At 40.2% G+C, this 7,374-nt stretch overlaps 1 long non-coding RNA gene and 1 pseudogene across 1 annotated transcript in view; both read right to left on the reverse strand.

Moving 5' to 3' along the window:
- LOC115290613 overlaps positions 1-3,135 on the reverse strand; it is a 6,095-nt pseudogene extending 2,960 nt beyond the window's left edge.
- A 246-nt stretch (positions 3,136-3,381) lies between these two features.
- Positions 3,382-7,374, reverse strand: part of LOC115289677 — a 16,771-nt gene continuing 12,778 nt past the window's right edge. The window contains exons 2-3 of the long non-coding RNA XR_003907751.1: positions 3,823-3,869; positions 3,382-3,605 (exon numbers count right to left, since the gene is read on the reverse strand). This is a non-coding gene — a long non-coding RNA (uncharacterized LOC115289677). The remainder of the gene's footprint in view (positions 3,606-3,822; positions 3,870-7,374) is intronic.

The following is a 7,374-nucleotide window of genomic DNA, read 5'->3' on the forward strand; positions in this document are numbered from 1 at the left end:
AATGCTGATGCATAGGAGCACATGTACCCCAATGTTCATAGCAGCAATGTCAACAATAGCCAAAACATGGAAAGAGCCTAAATGTCCATCACCTGACGAATGGATCAAGAAGATGTGGTATATATTCACGATGGAGTACTACATGGCAATGAGAGGGAATGACATATGGCCCTTTGTAGGAAAGTGGATGGACCTTGAGTGTGTCTTGCTGAGCGAAGTAAGCCAGGCAGAGAAGGACAGAAACCATATGTTTGCACTCATAGGTCTAACAGGAAAACAGGAGAGACCTAATGGAGAACACGGAAGAGCAGAGGAGGGAGAGAGGGTTGGGGAGAGAGAGGGATGTAAAATTTGAGAGATTATTGAATGCTGAAAATGAACTGAGAGTTGAAGGGGAAGGGGGAGGGGGGAAAAGAGGTGGTGGTGATGGTGGAGGGCACTTAAGGGGAAGAGCCCTGGGTGTTGTATGGAAAACAATTTGACAATAAAATATTATGAAAAAAAAAAAGAAAAGAAACCTTAGTCTCCAATGAAATCTAAGTAGTAATGAGTTATAAACTATATGTTATATCAGAATCTTTTTAATGGCAAACTTATGATCCATTAAGCACACAGCATGTTTTTCAACAGCCTCAAATATCCTTAGTTTTGTTGCAACAAGTCAAAAGCACAAACCTACATCTAAGTAATTAGTGCTTTAGTTTCTTATCTCTTTAGATAACCATGAGTTCAATCTCAATTTATCATGCAAGTAAAACTTGAGATAACATGAGCTTATTTGACCTTCAGCAAATCTAGGTAGAATACACATTTGGGTTTGTTTGTTTTGTAATGTTGATAAACATCGCTGATCTCAAAGCAACAAACAGGTTAATTTAAGCACTGAATACATTTTACTTTAGTCCAAATAAGACACTTTGTTCCCCAGGGTTAATTTTTACCTGTAAAGTTGGTGGGGAAATCTGACTTTGATGGTATTTGTTCCTCAACTTCTAGAGTAGGAAGGAGAGCTGATGGTGTCTGACGTATTGAGGAGTCAGTTATGCAGGCCACGCCCCCCCCAGGTGGTGCAGAAAAGGAGTGGAGGAAGGGAGGGCAAAAGAGGAGCAAAAAGCAGAGAAAGAGAATTCCAATAAAAATTTTTTTAATGTCTTTATTTTATTTTAGAGACACAGCAGAGAGTGAGCGGGGGAGGGGCAGAGAGTGAGAGGGAAACACAGAATCTGAGCAGGCTCCAGGCTCTAAGCTATCAGCACAGAGTCCGACATGGGGCTCCAACCCATAGACTATGAGATAATGACCTGAGCTGAAGTTGGATGCTTAACCGACTGAGCCACCCAGGCACCCTGAGAATTCCCAGTTTTAAAATTTGTCAGCTTAGACAGAAGAGCAAACATCAGGTTTCTTTTGTTTTGCTTTCCTCCAGTGGAATTGGGCAGTCCATGTCAGTCCAGAGAAGACCAGGTATTTCCCTGAAACAAAAGGAGTTTTGGCAGCTGCTGGGGAATATTCCTTAAAGTCCCTACTCTGAGGTAGAATAACCAGAGACAGTTGGCTCTAATTTTTATAGTCATTGACTCAGAAAATGAATGAGAGACAAGTCTCCATACACAGTTACATGGTGACTCCAACCTGCCACCCATCACCCAGTTCCCAATACCTTAGAGTTGCAGCTTTGTTCCTCTGCCCTTGTGGAAATTACTAGTGCAACTCCGGGAGGTGATCAGGCTCCCCTTCTGCCTATTACAGGCAGGTCTACCAAAATGAACCTGGGTTCTTACCAGTCTGACAGGTGCTCCCTATGCTGGCTCCTGGGCCTCACCAGTTCCACTACTGAACTCAAGGTCTTTACCCGAGCACATCAGGAGGGCTAGCCTCCTGCAGATCAAGGGGTCCACTGGTGCCGAGTGAGCTGCCTCCCCTGGTGCCCTGAGTTTGCATCCCCGGTGGCAAAGGAGGTGGAAACAGTCTCCAAATCCCATATGAGCCCCCATGTAATGTAGCAGGATTCTCGCAGAGTCATGACCCAAAGAACTGAGCCCTGAACACCACGTGGTGTGGTTTTTTATATATCTTTTACTTCTTTGTCTCCCATATATGCTAACACACAAACATGCAGTCTGATTAAAGTGGTCTCATGTTACAGGGTTGTGAAGGATGTTGTCATATATGTGAATAGCAAGGTTGCCTTAAGATACTTTTTTTTTTCTTTCCTTAGGGTGGGGACCCTACCACACTGTCCTTCAATAATAAATACACAATAAAATTGTTTTTATTTAAAAAAAGAAGCAGTACGGTATTGTCAGCTGACACCTTTCCCAACAGCACATCCTCTGCATACTGCAACACTGTGCTCAGGGCATCTTATATGCAAGCTGATGTCCCTCCTACTTGCTGAAAGTCGCCTGTGAGACTGATCACCTGGTTGGGGCTAAAACAAGTCTTTCAGCTCAACTCAATGCATTTAGTCACAATACACATATTTCACTGGTAGAGGTGTGAACATCACCCTCATGGTCTTCCCAGGGATGCCCATTAAAGAGATCAAATAGGCCTTGATGCTCACGCAGCCAATATGGAGGCTGGTGTTTACAGTGAGGTGAATGGAGTTGCGGGCTCCCTGTGTAGTACTCATGGATCAGCACAGTCATCTGTAATGTAATAGCCTGAAGCATACCAGCTCAAGATGAGCTCATTTGAACTTTCCTGCGTAATTTATACTTGTTCTTGGAGAATTCCATGTCAACAGCCACCTCATCTTCTGACTCACTGTGGAGCTCTAAAAAGCAGTTAGTGACTTTCACTTCCCAGTAAGGTCCAATTGACTCAGGCAGCATCTTCCTTGCATTGCACATAGCTGTCCATGATGGAGGCCAAAATGACTGGGGACAGCCCAACCACATGGCCACAAGGGAAGGGACATGGAAGAATAGGACCAGGCAGCTACTGCACTGAAGTCCAGGATTTGGTCCCAAGCTGCTGTTGTGACCACTGCAACCACCGGTCTGAGGATGAGGCTGCAGCCAGTGATGGAGCTGGAACCAGCACTGGAGCTGGCACAGACACTGAGACTGGGGCCTACCCAGGGTTGGAGTGGTGGCAGGAACACTCACCAGGTGCTGCTGGAGTGATCATCTTGTTGAGAGAGAATTTTTTTTAAACATCTATTCATTTTTGAGAGAGACAGAGCATGAGCAGAAGAGAAACAGAGACAGAGGGAGACACAGAATCAGAAGCAGGCTCCAGGCTCTGAGCTGTCAGCACAGAGCCTGATGTGGGGCTCAAACTCACGAACTGCAAGATCATGACCTGAGCTGAAGTTTGACACCCAAACAAATGAGCCACCCAAGTGCCCCTCTAGTTTTTCTTTTAAACAGCAGGTTGTTGTTTATTTTCTATGCCCCAGGGCAGAAAAATCTGCTTAGAGCCCCTCAGAACTATCCCTTCCCATTGCAGTTCAGTTTCAGAGGTGAGGATTACTTTGTCTCCATCATTTTGCCATTCTTTATGCAGTCTCTCTACCTTCCATTGCGGAAACTGTTCAGTCATCCCTCAGTTCTTCTTCAGCAGGAATTGCTCTAGAAATAGGTGTACATTTGGTGTACCTGGAGGATATAGCTTCAGTGTTATTTTATGTTGTCATATTGGACCAGAAACTATAATTTTTTTGTACAGAAATCCCCATAGAGCCCATTTATTTGCTATTTAAAATTTTTTAACATTTAATTTTATTATTGAAGTATAGCATACATACAAAGGTATATAGTTTCAAGTGTATAACATACAGACTGAATTCAATACTACATTAAAAGGAATGTTTACCGTGATCAAGTGGGATTCATTCCAAGGATACAAGGGTGGTTCAACATCTGCAAATCAGTCAACATGATACACCACATTAACAAAACAAAGGCTACAAATCGTATACTCATTTCAATAGATGCAGAAAAAGCAGTCAACAGAATTCAACATTCATTAATGATAAGAAGAGAAAACAACCCTCTCAACAAAGTAAGTGTAGAGGGAATATACTTCAACACAATAAAGGTTATACATGACAAACCATGCTAATATTATACTCAATGTGAAAAGCTGAAGGCTTTTCTTCTGAGATCAGAAATAAGACAATGATGCACACTTTTGCTACTTTTATTCAACATAGTACTGGGAGTCTTAGCCAGAGTGATTAGGTAAGAAAAATAAATAAAAGCATCCAAATTAGAAAGAAAGAAGTAAAACTGTCATTATTTTCAGATGATGTGATATTAAATATAGAAAGTCCTAAAGACTCCATAAAATAACTGTTAGAATTAATAAATCCAATCAAGTTGCAGGATACAAAATCAATACACAAAAATCTCTTGCATTTTTATACACTAATAACCTATCAGAAAGAGAAATTTAGACAAGGGTCCTATTTACAATGGCATTTAAACAAAAATGGGAAATATTCAACCAAGAAGGTGAAAGATGTTGAAAACTGTAAGACATTACATGGAAAGATACTACATGCTCATGGATTGGAGGAATTAATATTGTTAAAATGTACATACTACCCAAAGCAATATACAGACAGATTCAATGGAATTCTGATTAAATTGCTAATGGCATTTTTTACAGAAAGATAATAAACAATCCTAAAATTTATGTGGAACCACCAAAGATCCCAAATAGCCAAAATAATCTTGATAAAAAAAGAACAAAGCTGGAGGCATCACACTCACTGATTTGAAACTCTATTACAAAGCTATAGTAATTAAAACAGTATGGTAGGGGCTCCTGGGTGGCTCAGTCTGTTAGGCAACCAACTTCAGTTCAGGTTATGATCTCATGGACTGTTGTTTGAGCCCCATGTTGGACCCTGTGCCGTCAGCTCAGAGCCTGGAGCCTACTTCAGATTCTGTGTTTTCCTAGCTCACTTTGTGTTCTCCCCATCTACCAAAAATAAATAAACATTAAAAAATAAAATAGTATGGCATTGGCAGAAGAAAATGGAAACATAGAGATCCCAGAAACAAATTCACACATATATCATCAACTTATGACAAAGGAGCCAAGAATATGCAATGGGGGGGAAAGACAGTCAATGTAAAAAATGGCATTGGAAAAACTGAACAGGTACATGCAAAAAATAAACCTGGACCACTATCTTACACCATGAACATAAGTTAACTCAAAATGGATTAAAGACTTGAATGTAAGCTAACATAGGGAAGCTCCTTAGCAATAACTTTTTGAATCTGACACCAAAACCAAAAGCAATAAAAACAAAAATAAACAAGTGGGGCTATATTAAACTAAAAATCTTACGCATAGCAAAGAAAACCATCAACAAAATGAAAAGGCAACCTTCTGAGTGAGAGAAAATATTTGTGAATCATGTATCTGATAAGGGGCTTATATCAAAAATAAATAAAGGGCTCATACAACTCAAGAGGAAAAAAAACTTTGATTGAAAAATGGCAGAAGGAGTGCCTGGAGTAGTGAAGCTGGCTAAGCATCTGACTCTTGATTTTGGCTCATGATCTCATGGTTTGTGAAATCAAGCCCCCCATAAGTCTCTGCACTGATAGTGTGGAGCCTGCTTGGGATTCTCTCTCTCCCTCTCTCTTTCTGCCTCTCCCCTGCTCATATTCTCTCTCCATCTCTCTCAAAATAAATAAACATTAAAAAATAACAACAACAACCCAGAGGTAGCCATAACAAATATCACAAGGTTGTGCACCAATGCCTGATGCTGGGAAATGTGGCTGGGGTAGGGAGGTTCTTTGCAGCATTTGCACAGGCCAGTATATCAGACAACACATGATTAACAGGTGCACTTCAGCTTCTATACTTCTTCAGCTCTCTACATTTTATCTCCTGATTTGTTTAATGTTTATTATTAGAAGAGTCTCTTGTTATATCCTGTCTCTTATCAGGAAGAGGCTATTTGCATAGGCCATTTGCATGCATATTTTTCCATGGCTGCTATCATGTAGATAGTTTGCATTTCTTATTTCATTCAATATCAGAAGCATTTTCCATGTTGCATATAATTTTCATTAATAAGGTTTCATTATTTCACAAACCATGGATACATAGTTCTCAACTTCTTTTGGGAGAAAAAAAATCACATAAGTGGGCTAAATAGGTCAAAGCATATAAATTTCCATCATTTCTTAACTGTGCACAACCACTAAGCTTGAGGCCTTTTGGTCCAAAATAAACAATGCTTGTCTTCTTTTTTTTTTAATATGCAAAGAGCTTTTTCAGAGGAAAGGATGAAAACCCCAGTGAAAAAGTGATAGTGAATAAGAATTTTATCTCAGAGAAAAATAAATACACTTGGCCATAAGTATATGATAAGTGCTCAACCTGACAATTAAAAATTTGTAAATTCAAACAAATAAAGATACCTAATTTATAAGCAAGATCTGAAAAGTTTGGTAACACTCTCCAAAGGTAAGGTCAAGGGGAAAAGCCACTTCCATTTCATCTTTGCAGAAATGTTGATTGACCAGGTTTTAGGAGAAGATAATTTGGCAATTGCTGCCAAAAATTTAAATGTATGTCTTCTGACTCAGCAATACTTCGTCTAAGACTATATCTTGCAGACTCACAAAAGTACACCAAGATAAATTATATTTACATGAATACAGTTTTTGGTAGTATAAACTGGAAAGATTTTAGATCTCCACCCTTGGCAGAACTGGTTGAATAGATTATGATACATGTGTACTGGAGCACTGCCACTGATGGGGTTGGGAAAGGATGTGTGTTGACTGAGGTTCATGCCCCAAGTGTGCAGGGTCATAATATGAGCATGGTTGATTCCATCTGTATTAACATTGGGAAATATCTGTGATTCTTCATTTAATATTCTTTATGCTCTCTGAATTTTGTACAAAGAACAGGTTTCTTTTGAAATGTAAATCATTAACACACACATTTTTGTTTGTTTGTTTGTTTTAAGTAGTTTGTTGTCAAATTGGTTTCCATACAACACCCAGTACTCTTCCCCACAAGTGCCCTTCTCCATCACCACCACCTCTTTTCCCCCCTCCCCCTTCCCCTTCAACCCTCAGTTCGTTTTCAGTATTCAATAGTCTCTCAAGTTTTGCGTCCCTCTCTCTCCCCCCAACTCTCTTTCCCTCTTCCCCTCCCCCTGGTCCTCCATTAGGTCTCTCCTGTTTTCCTGTTAGACCTATGAGTGCAAACATATGGTATCTGTCCTTCTCTGCCTGACATGCATGACACCCTCAAGGTCCATCCACTTTCCTACAAATGGCCAGATTTCATTCTTTCTCATTGCCATGTAGTACTCCATTGTATATATACACCACATCTTCTTGATCCACTCATCAGGGGATGGACATTTAGGCTCTTTCCATG

The sequence above is a fragment of the Suricata suricatta genome, chromosome 4, assembly GCF_006229205.1.
Source record: "Suricata suricatta isolate VVHF042 chromosome 4, meerkat_22Aug2017_6uvM2_HiC, whole genome shotgun sequence".
Taxonomy (NCBI): domain Eukaryota; kingdom Metazoa; phylum Chordata; class Mammalia; order Carnivora; family Herpestidae; genus Suricata; species Suricata suricatta.